The 18,771-nt window shown below is 48.2% G+C and overlaps 1 long non-coding RNA gene across 1 annotated transcript; it reads right to left on the minus strand.

The window, feature by feature from the left end:
- Nucleotides 1-1,936: 1,936 nt before the first annotated feature.
- Nucleotides 1,937-7,835, minus strand: LOC129501682 (uncharacterized). The gene is made up of 3 exons (XR_008662793.1): nucleotides 7,719-7,835; nucleotides 5,777-5,826; nucleotides 1,937-2,228 (listed from the first exon to the last, which is right to left on the minus strand). It is a non-coding gene; the product is annotated as an uncharacterized LOC129501682 (long non-coding RNA).
- Between the last annotated feature and the right edge of the window lie 10,936 nt (nucleotides 7,836-18,771).

Genomic DNA, 18,771 nt, shown 5'->3' on the forward strand with positions numbered 1-18,771 from the left:
ACTAGCATAATCACGCCAAGTTCCTAGCTGTATCATGTTAGGGGGGTAAACAGCCTGGGGAAGTGATAATAATGTCTGTTGCAGAGTACACGTTTTTAGATATAATCCACCCAAAGCAAGAGCCCAAAGGTGATCACAAGGCCAAAAGTACAGACTGAGAATTTTGACGTGAAGGGCAGGCAGAAACGGGACTCTCCTGGAACTGCTTTCTCCTAGCTTTCCTAAAATATTGAAAATCTGAACCCAAGAAGAAAGCTGAACTTAATTATGGCCAGATTAAACAGTGGTCATAAAATTAACAGAAACAGACAGTATGCAGCAGCTACAGACCAGTTGGTGCTACCATTTGGGAGGCTGCAGATGGCTGTGGGTGGGAAATGCCTCCACTTTCTTAAGCGATGGAGATGAGTATGGTGTGTGCACTTGATGTTTTTTTCATGCCCCCACCCCCCAACAGGGCTGTCTGTCATAGGCTGCCGGGCCCGCTTTACCACTTGCCCCCGAGCGTGGGAATCGGAGCGTCCTGCCGTTCACATCTCCTGCATTCCGTTTATCGGAATCAATTAGGCAAGACAGACCCTCAGATTCCCCACCCCCTTTCCATTTTTGTCAGGTCTATATACGTCCTAATTATTTCAGTTTGGGATGCCAGAGCTGTTTCCTGGATAGACCTGATCATCCTTAAACAAAAAGAGAGGAGGCGCACACGTGGGTTGTGGCGTAAATGTCACTTTCATTTCCAATGCTAGGCGCCGAGTAAGACAGAACATTTTTTTAACACTTTGACAAGAGGGGAGGCGATCTCGTCTCCATCATGTCTTTCTGCTTCAGTAGCTTCCTCAAGGAAACCCTCTTGGAACAGAGAAGCATCTGTCCTTGTATTTTGAATAGAAGAATAAAAAATCAGCCTTTGCCTTTTTTTTTTTTTTGCATTTTCTCTGCTAGCTGTATGTCCTTAGTAGATACAAATTATTAACCTTCCATCATAAACTTTTCTGAAAGTCTAATGCAATAGAATTTGACACACAACCCCAATACATGTAGTCCTCCCGCATAATCTTCCTTTTTTTTTTTTTTTCCAGGGGAGGAGAACCTCAGAAGGAAATAGCCTACGTCTGCGGATTATGGAATCATTTTTGAACTAGATACCAGACCTCTCTACAACAGCTTTCTAAGGGAGGGGGAAAGAAAAGAAAACCCTCATATTAACTTTTGTCTTAAAGTAGGACAAACTGCACATGCATCTTGACTCATGAGCACTATACAATTCTCCTTTGCAGCTCTAACAACCCCTCTCAGAGTACCTGGCACCTTTATGGTTCGGTCCCTGTGTGTCACTTAATTTCCTCTAATCCCACCTTTAATCATAAGGAAGAAGGACAAAAACAAAAACAAAAACAAAGTTAGATTCAATAAGTATTCCTGACCTTTCTGGTTTTTACTGTCTCTTGGTTGTAGTCTTTCATTCTCACATGCTCCCCGGCGATCTTGAAGGAGTTTTTACTTTCGGTTATCTAGCTTTATGAAGACCAATACACTCATACAGCTAGATAACCAAAGATAACAACTCACTTCCCTCACACGCCTCTGTCTTCCTCTGGCCAGATTCCAGATCCCGATCTCTCTGGCAGTACCGAAGAGTAGTCCTCCAGGACACTTGCCGAGCATAAGATTCCTTCTTGTATGTAAATATGACCTGGTTTCTGTTTGTGTGTGCGGCTAAAACATCCAAACGAGATCTGTTGCTTTCAAAGTTTATTCCGAACTTTTCTTTCCTTTCAGCAAGTAATCTCCGACAGCGTTAGCCAACAATTCATCTATTAATATCAAAAAATAAAACCAGCTATTAAGGTGCAGCAAGCGGTTACGAGTGAGCAGCAGCATCCGTCCCTCCACAGGCCTCTATTTGCATTGTAAATCGCTTCATTCTCACGCAAGACTCTTTAGCCTCCCTCTATAGAGATGTACAAAGCCAACGGCAATTTCCAGCGCAGGTTAAGGAGGAAGGAAAAAAAAAACATCCCATTCTATAGAAGAGGTGACAGCTGATTCAAGGATCTGCTCCTGATCCTTTTGGGTTAGGCACCGTGAGCTTTTTACCAAGCGGTGGCAGCTTGATTGCACATATCTCGTGTGTGTGTGTTTTAGGGGGAAGATCCTCGATTTCACAGGGCTTCTAGGCTGGGGAGGAGAAGATGCCGTCTTGCTGGCGTGCTGCTGCCCCCGGTCTGAAAGAAGGAGAAAAGGGCCATCATTGGTGGGGCTTTCACTGCCAAAATGTGGACCAGCCCGGCAAGGTCAAAGGTTCGAGACCGCGGGAGACCAAGGTAATGATGATGTCATGAGAAATCTCAAGTACACGGTTATTGATATGCATCAGTGATCAGCCAACTGCCCCACGCCTCCTGCCCGAGCAGCGGCAGCGGCAGCAGCAGCGGCGGCAGCATTGCTGCAAGCCCTATTTTCTCAATCAACATCTCTTCCGCTAGCACTACCGACTGCTCCAGGAAAAGCAACCCGCGGCCTTTTACCTCCTCGGTGCTAGTGTAGATCGCTCTAATATCCAAAGACTGGAAGAAATCTCTCTCTAAGGACAGATAAAAGCATTTCAGATCTGGGGAACGTCTTTGCCTGCATTTCTCTTCTGGCAGATTGCACGGGCAGGCAGATGGAAGGCACTTTGCTATTGCTTAAAGCAGGGCCTTGCTTTCTGGGGCTGGGAATCAGATCTGTATTACGCAGTGAGTCGATGTGTGATTACATTGACAATTTGCTCTGGTGGTGTGTTTTTAATGGCTTCACAGCTTAGTCATGTTTTGTATCTATGTGCCATGGCGATAGGGCAGCGTATTTTGTTTGGTCTGTAAGTTCAAACAGAATGCTCTAAGCAGGCCGACTTCATCCTGGGTTTTTTTTTTTTTTTTTTTTAATGACTCTGTATAGGGTGTGTGCCTTAGAATGTAGCACAGGTAAACATTGCAGCATTAGTTTCTACTGTTGTACCCAACTCTGCTGTAATAAAAATGCTGAGCCTTTGTTTGTAATTTCAAATGTCAGTTTTCATACAGAAGAACAAAATGTACTAGTCTTTTCTTATGAAATTATGAAAAAAGTATTGTTACCCCCATGGAAAAGACAAAACACCTGGGTGTTAAGAGCATTATACCCACCTTCCCCTTCCCCACCCCCACCTTTCTTCTATCTAGAGGGGAATAGCGTTTTAGTAATTAATTAGCCTCATTCCTTTCCTTAGGACTTTTCAAAGTGTAAATATGGTCACCTAAAAGAGCTCTTTTCTTCTTCTCCTTCATAATAGGTCATCTATGTCTAATACATCTATCATATGTACAGTTCTAATACTCAGATGGCCCTCAACAGTATGACTAAGGTGCAGTCCACATAAGATACATATTCCCCATGGGTGAACTTTAAGGATTGCTTTCCAAAATTAGGAGTCATGTTTGGTGATGTTACTATTCTTTAAAATATATGCTACAAGCAAATGCCATAAATCTTCATATTCATTTCACACATCACTAGTTTATCACAATACTCTCATTTCTTTAGGTTGACTATTTTCCCCAGTGACCAAAACACTTTCAGAATTAATATATATTCTTCCATTAATTCAATAATTTATTCTTGTAAGACATAAGCGTGAATATGCTTATCAAGTTACATACAGAACACTACGTAAATCCTACAGAAAAGACTGACGAGTAAAAAAAAAAAAAAAATTTCCAAGAAAAGCCCCAATCTAGAGTTCACACAATAATATCACACCAATTAAAGATACAATTTAGAAACACAGATGCCAACTTTCCCTTAGATTTTTTTTTATTCAGTTTTTTGGGTGAGCACTTGTGTTCTGATTATTTAGAAAAGACTAAGCTATGGTAATTGCTCATCTATTTTTCTTATCAAATCTTGGTAGAAGAAGTATGATCAGAAATGGCTGCATTGGGTTACATATGAAATGTACGTGCAAACTACAAACTAATTCAGAGAACCACACTCCCAGAGTTACTGTTCCTTCTTGAACTATGAGGTCACAACATAAACTAATGGACAGAATTGAACACATCACTGAGGCACATGCCACTTTGACATTATGTAAAACCATAATGAGCTTTGCTGCATTGGAAGATTGAGAGTATTTTGGCCTTGCTTTCCAAGACCTAGAAGCAGAATCATTAGTGTTTTGGCATGTACTACATAAAGCAAGCATATGATCAGATGAATTCAATTCCTTAAGTCAAAATCCGAAGAAATGGCAGATATTTTTAGAATATCTTTTTGCCTTATATATGTCTGGGTGGGGGTTGGTGAAAGTAGAGAGTTGTGACACATGTATGTCTGTGTATGTGTGTCACCCCTTATCTGTGTGAATTCGCAAATTAATGTGGCTATATTCCCAGATTTAACAATTAAATGCATTTTTAGAACCCAAGTAACAATCATGAAAGCCAAGACACTGAACATTTGAAGTGTTTCTACAATTAGAAGCTACAGAAAATACTGTCTTAAAATAGCATGTTCTAAAGCAATGTCACATAGTCACATCACCTGACTCCAGGACTGGCCCCCCCATGCATGCCACAAACACTGTAGATTCATTGTGAGACAACCCCCCCCAAAAAAAAAAAAAGTGAAAATAGCCAACATAAAGATTATGGGCAGTCTGTCCACCAGCTATCTAGCCAATTAAATATTTTACCTCTCCACCCTCTTTCAAGGTATGGAGAAATAAAAGATCCACAGCAAGGCTTAACACTGAACACCTGATTATTTTGAATATTGCCAAGGTTCAGGTCATGGTTTATCATATACATTTCAAGGACTTTACTATCACTTAGGATGTAAGACAGTTGAAACAATTGGGCTGAGTCCTAGCAATGCCTGCCATGCATTGTTATGAGCAACTATTAACACCTACATGTTTTCATTTCAGATATTTTTGGTTTTCAGAAAGCTATTTATCTGAGCACAGAATACCCTTTTTGAAATCTGCATATTGAAGGAGATACTGAATTCAAATAGCCTGCCTGCTCATTCTCTAATAAATTCCCATTAATGGCCAGTAGATTAGGACGTGATTGTCATGCTTGTTTTCTAATCTTTTTATAGGTCTCCAGATGGCTGAAACATGAATTGAAACATCCTGGTTTTCTTGGGAATAAACAAATCTCTGCTTAAGTTAGAAGTGAAAAGTTATGATTTTTTCCCACATTTGGATCAGAATTATGCTATTCCATAAATGCAAATAACCAGGTTTGCCACTAATATTTAGAACACCTCTCTGAATCCTATTCAGACTACTGCAGGGTACGTAAAGAATTGGCCAATTACTGATATCCCTTTTTAATACTTGGTTTGTAGATTCTAATGTAAGTAAACCACAGTCCACTAATACAGTCAAGACTACCATTTTCTACATAAAAGCCATTTAATTTACAGCGATTTGTATAGTTCAGGCGAGGTACTTGACTGGCTTACTTTCTAATAAAAGTGTCCTATTATGTCCTCTGTATCCTGAATTTCATTTTTATAGGCAGTTACAGGTTATGTTTGCTTTATTCTTGATATATAGTATACAAAGGCTACATATAGGGGAAAAAAAACCTGCATATAGGGAAACTTGTATTTTTCTGGAATTGTATCTATTGCATGAACTGGGACATATGCAATACGCTGCAGGCCCACCACCTAGCAAATGATACTCTATTTTGACTTTGTATATCATTTTGATTTTATCAAATGTAAAATTGTAATTTACCTTTGGTTGGTTGTATTGTCTATTCATTTTATGCTTCTTCGCAGTCTCATCTGAAAAACAGTCAAGAAAACAAATGATCACAGTTTTAATACATACATAGATCTCTATAGTCATGTTTAGATTTGGCATCATTTTAAAGTATTGCAATTACCATGATCCCTTAAAATGCCAAGAGATTACAGAAAACCCCAGTACAATGTGTGCTGGGCTTCAGCACCCACAGGGTTAAATATGCTAATTTGCATTTAAATGGAGACATGCATGATAATGGGAATGCAAAATATGCAGAATCTGGAGGGGTTTGGGAAATTAATTTTTTTCTTTCTTCTTTTCTTTTATTTTTAGCTTGGAAGGAAGAGGGACCCTTAAAAAAACATTAGGGATTTGAACACTGTAACCTGCTATACAAAAGACGAGGGAGAGTTCTTCCCTGTAAGAATTTCAAGACTGGAACAAAGTCGTATTTTCTAAATGTTTCAGGAACTGGATTTCCAGGCCTTTCAAACAATGGGAATCCCTAGATAAATATCTAATCCATTAGAAAGATGCAAATAGTTTACTGTAAGGCCACAGCACGGTGAGATGTGCATTCATATCTATGGCTCCTGATTGGCTATTTCCTTCAGTAAATCAATGAATAATGTAAAACCTGATTGCTGTAAAGTGGTGGATTTTTTTTTATTCCCTTCCCCCATTCCTTCATGATTCAATATTCAAGAAGTCTTACTCTCCCGAAAATAGGTTCCTTTTCTTTTATGATTTTTTTAATGTTTATTGTTATTTTGGAGTGGTGGGGTGGGGCTACTGGTCTTGCAAAATGAAAGTACTGCACTGGTTCAATTACGCTGACTATGGGAGCTCGTTTCCGAGACAGCGCCCTAATTACTGGTGGCAAGGTGGGGAAGGAGGGTGCTGGGAAGAGCTGGGCACCAGGAGAGGGAGGAAACTGGATCCGACCCTGCCATTCTGGGCCCAAGGCAGCCACAGCCCCCAAAGAGCCCCGGCCATGGCCATGACTTGACAGGGCCTCCGGTCTAACTTCTGATCAATACCACTGCTGCCCTGACCCCTCCAGACAGTCCCCCATTCAAGCAGCGCCCGTGCATTTGCAAGAGAAAACGCGGCCGACACTAATGCAAATACAGTGCCCGGGTTCCCACCTCCCCGCGTTCCCTCAGACAATTCCAGGCCACCGAAGGAAGGTCTCGGCTCCCTTCGCGAGGTCTGGGCTCCAGGCAAACTGCAGAGACCGGGCTCCCCTCAGATACCAGGAGCATCTGAAGCTGAAAGGTTCCAAGTCCCAGTAACTAACCGCGATGGCCGTTATCTCGATGCATCTGAACTTGGGATAACCCTGCAAAGCCGCCTCTGGCCTCCCAGAATCCAAAAGGCAAGAGAAAAGAAGGAAGTGGAAATCCACCAGGTCTAGTTAGCCTGCGTACATAAGTTTCCACCAGCATCCCAGTCCGAGCCTCACTTCATTGCCAGAGGACTGCAACTTTGAGGTGGTTAAAAGAATCATTCGAAATGCAAATCCTGGATCCAGGAACGCGACGTACAATTGCATTTCGCTCTAGGTTCAATAAGGAAAAAAGTCCCACCACCACCACCACCACCACCACCACCACCACGAAATTACATGCAAAATTCCCCTTCCCAACGCGAAATTTCCCCGGCGTCTCTGTGCAACGGGGGGTCAGGCCGCTGGGTAATTAACAGTTCTGGCTCAGACAACTCAAGAGATCAACAGGTTTAGCATCCGAGACTCGCAATCAATTAGCTGAAGCAAAGCCCCGGACTGGCCCTCGGAGCGGCCCGCGGCGGGGCTCTGCGGTCACCCGCTCGAGGACCGAGGGAGGAGCGCGGGCGCGGGGCGTGCGGCGGCCGCCGGGGCCCCGGGCCGCCCTCCGCGCTGCCGCCTGCGGGCCGCCCCGGTACTCACTTGCTCTCCGCCCTGCGCCAGGCGCTGTCGCCCCCCAAATCCAGCTGGGCAGGAATCGAGGCGCCGGCCAGAAGACAAGATCCAGTGTCACGGGGCGGCCGCAGCACACAAACAGGCTCCTTTCGGCGTCTCAAAAAAAAAAAAAGAAAAAAAAATTTTTTTTTCAGATCATTCCTCTCCTTAGCACATTTAAAACTGCCGCTCAATTCCACACGGTGATTCTTGCTTGATTGCGTCTAAAATAGTTTAAACGGCTCTTCCCTTCTGGGGAGAGAGAGAGAAGGGCGCAAAAGACGAAAGAGGAAAAAAGCCAACTTTTCCCCCCCACGCCAGGCACTTGCTCCCTGAGCCTCGGAGTGGAGAGTGAAGTGGTGTGTGCGAGGCTCGGCAAGTTTTTGGGGGGGCTGTCCAAGGTCTAGTCCAGCCCCCTCTGCCGAGGAGGACGTGCTCTGAAACTCAACCAATTTCCCCACTGCTTTTGTTACTGATGAACTGAAGCCCTATTGTTCATCCATTGCCACGGTCTTTTTCAGTCCTCACACTACGTTCTGCGTTGCCAGAGATAATGAATTTGCACCCAAACCTCTCATAGTCCCCTCCTGACAGACGGAACAAATTAGAAATGTCTCGTCTGAAGGACGGCAATGGCTACATTTTCCTATTGTAGGATGTAAAGCACACATTTCTTTGGAAACTTCTTTTGCCTTTTCTACCTTTTATTTTCTCTTCTCTCTTTTTTCTCTTTTCCTTCAGTTTTTTTCTTGATTTCTTTAGATTCTCTCTCTCTCTCTCTCTCTCTCTAAGAATAGGCCTGTCTTGTTTTTCCAATGCACCATTTTATGTAACTTGTGGATCTTTTCTATCTTCCTTCTTCCCTCCCCCCACCTTTTTTTAAAGAGCTCCCTTTGCAATTTTATTTACAAACTTGGAGAATGACCTTTTGACTTGCAGACTTTTTTTTTTTTTTTTAAAGAAAGGTCTTTTGGTTCAAGTCCCCCCTTCCTCACTCCTCCTCCCCTTTTTGTTGTGGTCAAATGTGTTTGGCCAAAGACAAGCAATACGTTATAGGGATTTTTATTCTTTAAACTCCAGAGCTATTCAAAAGGTACCAGGGAAGCCCTACAGGGGTTATCTATTTGAGGGGGAAGAAAAAAGCATGTGTGTGTGTGTGTGTGTGTGTGTGTGTGTGTGTGTGTGTGTTCCCGGGAAAGAGGCAGAGAGATGTGGGAGGGTGTGGGTGGGAGTGTGCAGGGAGAGAAGGGTGGGGGCCTGGAGGGAAAGTGGGCTTCCTGGAACACGAGCCGGGAGGCTGTCAGGGGGTGTAGGCGCGGGAGGGAGGGTGCAAGAATCCGCCGGGCCGAGGGCGGCTTGCGCCCCTGGGCCTGCCCGCGCTCCCGGCCGGCCGCAGCCTGGGCGCGGGTGTCTGCGCGCGCGGGCGCCTGTTCCGAGCCTGCGCGCGTGCGGCCGGGGGCGAAACGGGGGCTGTAAAAATTCAGGCGAGCGGCCCGTATGTAAATGCGGCCCGGGGGGAGCGGGGAGGTGGTAATGAGAGCCGCCGGCGCTCGGCCCCCCGGCGGCCCCCAGCTTTCCCGCCAAGTGCAGCCGGAGGACAGACAGCCATGCGTGTCCTTGGCGGGAGGGCCCCCGCCCGCTCGCGCGCGCGCCCGCCCCGCGCACACGCACACACTCCCCTCGCCGGCGTGGGGCCCGGTGGCCACGAGCATGTCAGCAAAACAAAGCTGGGGCTGCGAGGTGGAACGAGGAGGCGGCGGCCGCGGCGGCCAAGGGCAGCCCCGGGAAGCCCACGCCGCGGCCTCCGGCGCCCCTTCCTCGGCAGCCCGCGGCTCTGCCCTCCGCCCCGGGCTCCGCACGGCCCGGCCCGGCCCCGGCCCGAGGAGGCCGAGCACCGTTTCTTAGCTCCCTCGGGGAGGGGGAGGGGGAGGGGGTGGGGGCGAGCAGGCGCGGGGCCGGCCCCCGCCCGGTGCGCAGGCACGCACACGCCGGCGCGCGGGGCCGGGGGGGCGGGGGGTCGCCGAGGGCCTCCCCGCCGCGGCCCGCTCGCTACCTCGTCGCCGGGCCTGCGGCGCTCCCCGAGACCGACACCGGGCGGGCGGATCCGCGAGGCAGCGCCCGGGGCTGCGGCCCAGGAATGGCTCCCCCTCAAAAGCCCTCCTCCCACACAGTGTCATAGGAAGGGCCTGGCTGGAGAGCGAGAGCGAGCGCCTTCTCTGACGCACCCGCCTCCCCAAATCGGTGGAACTCGAACTCCGGCCCAGGAGCTCCGGCCCAGGTGCTCCGGCCCAGGTGGCCCTGTAGCGGAGTCCTGGAGGCGGCCTTGGAAGAACCGCGAGCTCCGCTCCTCTCTCGAAGCGCCTGCCTTGGTGCTCACCAGCCTCAGCACCTCCTTCACACACACACACACACACACACACACACACACGCGCGCGCGCGCGCGCACTTCCATCACATCACAACGCTGGGAGCATGGCAGTCAGGGGAGCCCACGCGCTCAACGAGCGCGCAGGTACAGAGGTGCCGACACCAGGAGCTCCCGCCGGCTGGCGGGGCGATTTACCGCTCCCTACTGGAAACAGGTGTAGCTTATCGTGGTCTAGGGATGATTTGCTGTCGTCTGCGGTCTCCCCAACCCCCCGCCCCCGCCCTCTTCTTGTGCTGGAGAAGCCAGAAAATAAAATAACCCAAAAAAAGACAAAAACTAACCAAAAAAAAATTTTTTTTCATGTTCCATTGTCGGAGTCTTCTTTCTGATAAGCTCCCCGAGCCGTGATCTAAAACACCTGGGGGCTTGCTTCGGTTGGTGATCTGTTGATTTCGGTTTGTTGTTTCGGAGTGTGTTGTTTTTCTAGGGGGAAGCGAAAGAACGTGTCTTTGGTGGGGCTGGCGGCGCGGGGCAGGAGCCCGCGTGCGCGGCCGCGACGCTGGCGAGGCCGGAAGCCGGGCGGTGGCCGGGGGAGGCGCTGCTCGTCTCCCCCGGGGGCGGCTCGGGGCCCCCCGGCCTCCTCGGGCCTGGGCTCGGCCGCCGCCGCCGCCGCCGCCCGCACCCGCGGGCTCCGCCGGCCGCGGCTCCGTGTTTTCCCCCATCCCGGCTTCACGTTCAAGGTTTAGCTGCGAGGTCACGTCCATTGACGTCAGCTCCCTGTCTCCCTCTACGTCCGGCTACATTTACATACATCAAGGAAATTAGGGCATTAAAAAAATATGCAAATCCTGCGCGGAGAGGAGCCGGTGCATTCCTGGCGCGATCGCCTTTTATTGAAGCTTTTAATTAAAGGGGCCAGTTGGCGAGCCCCTGAAACAACCGCCAAAACCCCCAAAAGAGAAAAATAAACGCTGTAGCCTTCGGGAACGGTTGTTTCGGCTCCTGTTCTGTGGGCGGCTGAGGACCGCCGGCTGCCCGGCTCGGAGAAGAACAGGTTAGAGGAGGCAGCTCCAGCCCATGCATAATCAGGGCTCCGCGGCGCCTCCATTCTTTCCTCCTCCTTCTCCTCCTCCTCCTCCTTTCCTCCTCCTCCACCTCTCCTCCTCCTCCTCCTCCTCCTCCTCCTCCTCCTGCTCCCGCTCCTGTTGGTTCCAGCGTGTATTATTTTTAATACTGATGCATATGTAAAGATATATTTGCATTTTTTAATTCGCGAAAAGTTCAGGTTGTATCGATTTATTGATTTCCACCCTCTTCTTTTTTTTTTTTTTGCTATCTTGTTATGTCTATCTGTCTCTCTTGTCCCTTTCTGTCTGTATTTTTTGGCGAGTGTCTGCTGCTGTCTCTTGCTAGATAATATGCACAGTTGCCTCCCTGCTTCTGTGTATTTAAGGCTCCAAATATGCACATCTGTCATGTATGTAATGCCAGCTGTATAACCTCCTGATTTGGTCATGAAAGAAAAGACACTTTTTTTTTTTTTCCTGACATACCCCCTTGGTCGATGTAATGCCCATCGCTCAAGGCTCAAAGTTTGATTATCTAATTAACTTCATATTAGCAAAAACACAGTTCGGGCCAGTGGCCTTTGAGATAATGTATGGTATAAAGGGAAGTGACTCCAAAGATTTCTAAAGAATTTTTGTGTTGATTAACTGAGAGTTGCGACATTCGGTACCCTATTGCCTTATAGCATTTCTTATTGCAAAAAAAAAAAATCTATTTTAAAATGTGTAGACACAGCAACCGACAGCCTTCTGCAAGGAAGACATTTTCAACCATGTTGTATGTTGTACCTTATCTGCTGCACTCAAAATTTACTGAGTTTCATTTTTATCTTATGTGACTGGAAACAGGCACATTATCTGGATTGAAAAGCATCCTTAATTCCGGACTTTAAAATGAAAACAAATAAACAAAACAGTTGACTATATTAAGCCAGTTGATTTACCCTAAACTATACAGGCCTTAAGTTAGATATCAAGCAATGGTAATCTTGTTTATAGGGCCCGATTTTCCTTCCTGGCAATACATCTATTCAGCACAATGGCTTTTGGAAAAGATATATGTACCAAGTCCACTTTTAAAATTCCCCCAAAGCTATCATTTTTAAAAGACTGAATCCATAATTGCATAGCCACAAAGAACAGCAAGTATGCACACATGCAGCTTATTCAATTAAACAAGTCCAAGTACATGCACAGGTAATTAGTTTTCTTATGAATGACTTACCTGCACAGATACTCAGGGCAAGATTCAGCCCTCCCCAAAGGCTTTCATGTATAAATATTCACATGTATTTTCTCCCATTTTAAACCTACAGCTGTATGCCATCTTTCATGCTGGACTATCCAGCATCCATTTTTAGCGCCCTTAATTCTTGTGGCATTTCCAGCCTTACCTCTGGCTGTAGTTTTTCCAAGCCTACACCAAAGTGCTCATATGATATGTCACCCAATAAAAAGTGGTCAGATGGCCACACGTAAAACATTAAAAAACGGCAACACACTCATCCTTCAGCTTTGCCCTTACCTTGCCATACATAGCAAGATTACCTTTCCTAAAGTACGTTTTCAGCACATTTTATGAATAGCGCAGGATTTCACAACTGGTTGCAGAATTGCCGGTTTGGGGGGGGGCGGGAGAAGGGGGGCACCTGGCTGAGCGAAACAATTCGGCAGGTTAAATGTCTCTCCGAGTTTGGCTGCAATTCAATCGTGTGTGGCGGTCTGCTCCTGCCTGGACTCTCGAACATACCTGCCTGCCTTTATGCAGGGCTCAGGACAAACACACCCGCCACGTTTCAGGGCGTAGAGTGGCGGTGCATATATTTAGATGCTGCTAGCAAGGAATGTGTGCATGCACGGATGTCTGTGCATGCATGTGTGTACAGACGTGTGTGTGCGTGCGCGCGCGCGCTGTGTGACAAGGGACACACGGGAGTACACCTCTCGTCTCTGATCTCTCCGTAATCTCCTTTTCTGTTTCTAATCTCCCTTATTGGCTCCCGGTAGTAACCTGGAGCATCTGAACCGTCACCGTCCCCGCCGTGTGCACGCTGTGGCTTACCCCGGGGCCGGTGGCTCGGAGGCTCGCTGGTTCAGCGGGGGTTGTGGCGGAGGGTGGGTAGCGCCGCTGCCGCCGCCGCCGCGGGTCCCGGTGCTCTGTCCCAGCCCGGCAGCCGAGCGCGCCGCGCCGGAGCCCCCTCCCACCCCGCCCTCACCCCCGTCCTCCCCTCCTCTACCCTCTGCGCCTCCCCCCACTCCGCCCCGCATTACCATATGGAGGCCGAGTCCCTGCGAATCACAGCAGCAGCGGGCGGCATTTGAATAAGCCCCGCAACCCCGGGCGGACCCCAAGTCCTCAAAAAGCTGCGCGCCCTGCCTCGGGGGCCCCCACTCGGGCCGGTAACCGGGCAGCGACCGACACCTCCCCAAAGTGTCCTGGGCGCGCGGGAGAGAGGTTCTGGGCCTCCCACTTGCTACTTTTATATTAACTTGACTGATAGGATCAGACAATAAATGGGGGGGGGGTGGAGACCGAGAGACATACACACAGAGAAAGGGGAGCGGAATGGGGGGGGAGAAGGAAGAGGAAGGGGAAAGGCGCTGCGATGGGGGGGTGAGGTAAGGGAAAGTAGACGGAGACAGAGGAAAGGGGGAGAGAGGAGCAGGGAGCCCACAGGGTCGGGTGCAAAAGGGTAAAATGGGGAGGCAGTGGGGAAAAGACGGGAGGGGGAGAGATACCCAAGTATCTGATTTTGGACTTTTCAAGCTAAAAATATCACCTCACTGAACTTCACAACCTCCAATTAGACACGTGTTTCGCCCCCCTCCCGCATGAACGAATGATTAATTTGCTGTCTCGATCAGAAATAATTATTTAGAATTGTGTAACAGATACAAGATTTAACGCAAAGTCGCCAGTTTTGTAGAGACATAGCAAAGCATGACATTTAAAGAGGATATTGGCCACCTCGTGCTAAAAAACGTAAGGCTTGCCTTGAATACTCAGGCGTCTGCCCAGCCTCGGCGCCCAAGATAGTGAGACCAAGGCCCAGAGTCAGGATGTGCTCCGCAATAGGTGGGACTTTAAGAATGTTTCTTTCATTCTCTTTGATATTTGACGGATACCTTTTTTCGTCTTCGCCAACCGATTGTGTTTACGAAAAAAATATAGATCAAGTGTGGGGTTTTAATTTTTTTTTTTTACTGCAAAATGTCCCCACATTTAAATGAAGAGATGGCTTTTAAACGTTAGTTTAAATACATCGCCAGTTCCATTTTGCACACCAACTCAACAACTGGAAGTTCTGAATTTAGCGTTTGCAATGCGGTCCCCCTCCCTACCTCCCAAGCAGAACACTGATTTCCCTGTGTAAAACGATCAGAATCACAATAAAATCTCCAGCTACCTACTGGATGCACCAGTGTAAATATCCCTCTCAGCATTCATAAGCCAAACCTCCTCCTTTTGAGACACACACACAAAAAGAACGCTTCTGATTAATAATCTCTTACGCGGCACACCGAGGCCGAAGGCAGGGAGCCGCAGGGCGCCGGAGAAGGGCGCAGAATTCTCAATACCTAGAATTTCCATACAGATTCCAAAGACGTGCTAACTGCCAGGTTTCCGGAGGGGGATGATATTTGGCAAGCAATGCTTTGGGAGAAGACAGCCACCTCCAAATACTGACCCCTTCCTGGGACAGGGGAGGGGGGCGGTCGCGATGACCCGCATTTCTGCGTGCAGACGTGTGCACAGGATGGTGTGTAGCTCACGCATGTGGCCAGGCCCAGGTTTCGTTCTTTTTCTCTTTTTTTTTTTCTTTTGGAGGCAGGAAGTTGAAACCAAAGCACTCTTTGTGTGGCTAGCTCCCACGAACCTGGGATTTCAACCTCTGATTTTGAAAGCCACCGTGGAGCGCGGCGTGGAGCCCGGGGTGCATCCCGCGGCCCGGGATTTGTACCAGGATGCTCCCTGTGCCCGGCCGCTGCCCGAAGCACGTGAAGAGCAGAGAAAGGAGGGAGAGAGGTGGTGGCTTTGGAGCTGCTTCCGTCGGGGGGCCCCGCATCTCGCCCCACCAGGGCCCTCTCTCCCTACTGTCCCTGAAGGCGCTCCCGTAGGCCGGCCAGTGGCGCTGTGGTCGTGGCCAGGTGAGGGGGGGACGGTCCCAGATGGGGAGCGGCCCCGTCTGCAGCTCCGGTGGGGCTGCGGACCTGCCTGGCGCCGAGGGCTGCGTGGTGCTGGGGGCCCGCGCGGGGCTCCTGGCTCCGGCCAGCAGGGGAACAGCGACACCTACTGGCCGCGCGGGCGCGCATCGGGGCCGTCGGGGCGGCCCTGGGCTGGGGGTGCGGGGCTGTGGGGACTCGGAGGCCCCGAGGATCCGCGCCCAACGCCGGGCCCGCCCCTCTAGGCCTCGCCGGCCCCCGGGAAGGCCAGGCCCCAGCGTCTAGAGACTCTCAGGGGGACCGCGGGGGGGGGGGAACCGAACACACAGACGGGCACACGCGCCCCCCCGCCCGGGGACCTCCCTTCGGAACACCGAAGGGACCCGCCGTGCACTTGGCCACCGGCTCCTGGATTTAGAAGAGACTGAGGGTGGGACCTGACCTCTTCGGCTTCCTGACCTCTTCTCTACCACCCCTATTTCGTCTGATCTCTTTGCCAACCGGGCACCTAGGAGAGCTCCTTTCCCTCCCTTGCGAGACCCGAGGGCACGCGCTCGCAGTCAGTGGCCGGCGCCGGGCTCGCGGGCCCCGAGCCTTCCTGCTCGCTCGCCAGCCCGGGCACCTGGAGGGCTCCCGCGCCGCTGCCCGGGATTTGGGATTGGGTGGCTTTTCTTTAGGAATTAGGATCTTCTTAACTACGCCGGGAAGTAAAAGCAAATTTGGGGTGGTGGAGAGATTTTCGAGACCTGAGGGTGTATAGAGATCCTGCCACGTATAAGCGTAAGCGCCTCGATTGTTGGCTTTGGTTGGAAAGGGTGGGAGAGGGTACCAAGGGGTGGCGAGGCCCGAGGAAAACCTATAAGTATGGGGATGGAAAGAAACCAGTTCGTGTATTCCAGATTTACTTCCTCTTACCGGTCTTTTCAGTTCAAGCAGATAACCATTTCATAGGAAAAGGAGGTGGTCCCAACAGTGGGTGGAGGAAAGAGGGGTCTTATTAGCCTCCTCTTCTCCCTTAGATACCCCCTTTTCCCGTGTTTGGTTCTGAGTCGCACCGTGGCCCAAGAAACGTGATTCAATGTGGTTCGGGTGTCAACTCGCTTGAGTATTAAAATGTATATTTCTTCTGCTAGAAAGACTGGGATAGTTGAATCCATATGAATCCTGGAGAATTTCCATTTAAAATATCATTTATTAAAATACCAGAATTTAAAAAAAAACTTTCATAGAAAGTTCGAGTTCATCTTGGAAATTACCTCGCTTTAGATACTGGTTGAAACTAGGGTCTTAAGTGTTTCAAGGGGTACCTGGCCCACTCAGTTGGTAGAGCCTGTGACTCTTAACCTCAGGATCCTGAGTTCAAGCCCCACATTGGGTATGGAGCCTACTTGATAAATAAATAAATAATAAAGTCGAATAAGGTAAAAATTTAAAAATAATAGTGTTTTGAGGAAAGGGGGAAAGGAATCTTGTTAGGGCTAAACTTTTGTCTGCATTCTCTCCAACTGCAAAGTTTTACTAATTTTGTTTTGTTTAAATAAGATGGGAATCTCCTAGTGCCCTTAAAGAGTTCTAGATGCAGTCTCTTCCTCTTTTTTTTTTAATTTTTAAAAAAATATCTAAAATGCTCAAGAAGGCCCCCCTCAACTGTTTGCAATATCTTCATCTTCTTATTTTTTTTACCCTGTAAATGTATCTGAATGTGCTCTGATAATATATGAATACATCCCAGAGCAGGCCCTTAGCAGTTTGATGGTGTATGAACAAACCTGTATTACTAATAATGAATAAAACAGAGCTATATCCTAATGGCATTTCTCTCAAAGAATCCTACACCCTACTGCATATCAAAGTCAACTTTCTTCTCATAAAATGGAAGTCTTCATAGAAAAAGAAAATGACTACAGGAAAATTATTACATTGCACTGGGCACACAACAAGTACCCATCAACCAAACCCAGTTCAGAGGTGGCTCTGGGTATTGAAAGCACCTTGAAAAATGCTAGGGTTGAAATGTTTTCCCTTTCTTGAGAAGCATTAGATTTCTATCATGCAGCTTTATTTGTGACTGGAAAATCTTAGCTTGAATGCGTTCTCATTGTTGCTTGATAGTCTTTGGTTTTACTGAATCTAAAAATTATTGATTTAGCATGAAAGAGAATAGACAAATAGAACTTAAGTGTCAAAATGGTGGAAATTCTCTGTATACCTAATCACCCCCCCAAAGCTAAGCATATTAAACCCTAATTAAATTCAGAACACAAAATCAGGGCAGTGAAATTGTTTCTTATTCCACAACATGAATATATACATACTATTATATGTAATATATATATATATATATATATATATATATATCCATGGTTGTTGCAATGATGTTTGTGTGAACTGAACATGGAGACAAGGCTTCTCATTCTTTTTATGTCTTCCTTAATATATTTCTCTGTTAATTCCTCTTTCTTAGCAAGAAAATTAAGGAAAGAAGACAGGCTAAGCTATCATTAGACTGTATCTGTGTTCCTTTGTCACACCTGCCCTCCTCAGGGCTCGCCTGGGAGGATGTGTGTGTGTGTGTGTGTGTGTGTGCACTTCCTTTCCTGCTTGTTGAGGAGCATGAAGGAAGAAAGAGATGCAAGGATGAGAATATTGCACAGAAAGGCACATCACTGTATGTGAAAAAGAGATGGATACATTAGGAACCCCGCTAAATCCCAGCTAGTTGGTTATCTGGGGAGGGGAGGCTTGTGTGTGGTAGCTGGCTGGCTGATTGGAAAAATCATTTGGGGAGAAAGGAGAGGCTCCCTGCCCCCAGAGTGGCCTCCCTTTCAGCTGCGGTGAAATCCGCAGGGGCTCAATGACGCTTGGCTTCAGGGAATAGAGCTCCAAGGACACCTGTGTGCATCTGGTTGGAGACAGGTGTGTGTGTGTGTGTGTGTGTGTGTGTGTGTGTGTGTATGTGTGTGTATAGGCAAGAAGGAGGTGCTTCATCAAAAATTCATTTGAAAATATATTGGTCCTAAAACTCTCGGCCATGTCATCAACTGGGGTCAGGCACCAAGGTCACTAACATGTCCCAGGTTCACTCATGGGCCGCTGCAACATTATTGCCTGTGATGGTACGACTATGGCTTCTTTCATGTCTTTGGCTCTTTATGGTACTCCCCCAGAGTGGGGCGAGGCCCTGGCCTCCCCCTCCTCCCTCCTTCGTCCCCGCCAACAAAACCGTTCTACCGCTTGAGCCATCTGCCGCAGGTGTAATGGATGGCAGGGTGCCGACCTAACCACACTTCAGTCTCTTCTAGGTCGTCACCGCTCTGCACCAAACAAATGAGTCCTGTTTCGCCACTAGGGTGCCGAGGTGGATGGTGGAGGCCGGCCCCCGCCCCCGGCAGCGTTCAGCGCTTAGAAACCAAAGCCAGCTGACAACACACGAAACACACAG

Source organism: Nyctereutes procyonoides, unplaced genomic scaffold, assembly GCF_905146905.1.
Source record: "Nyctereutes procyonoides isolate TBG_1078 unplaced genomic scaffold, NYPRO_anot_genome, whole genome shotgun sequence".
Classification (NCBI taxonomy): domain Eukaryota; kingdom Metazoa; phylum Chordata; class Mammalia; order Carnivora; family Canidae; genus Nyctereutes; species Nyctereutes procyonoides.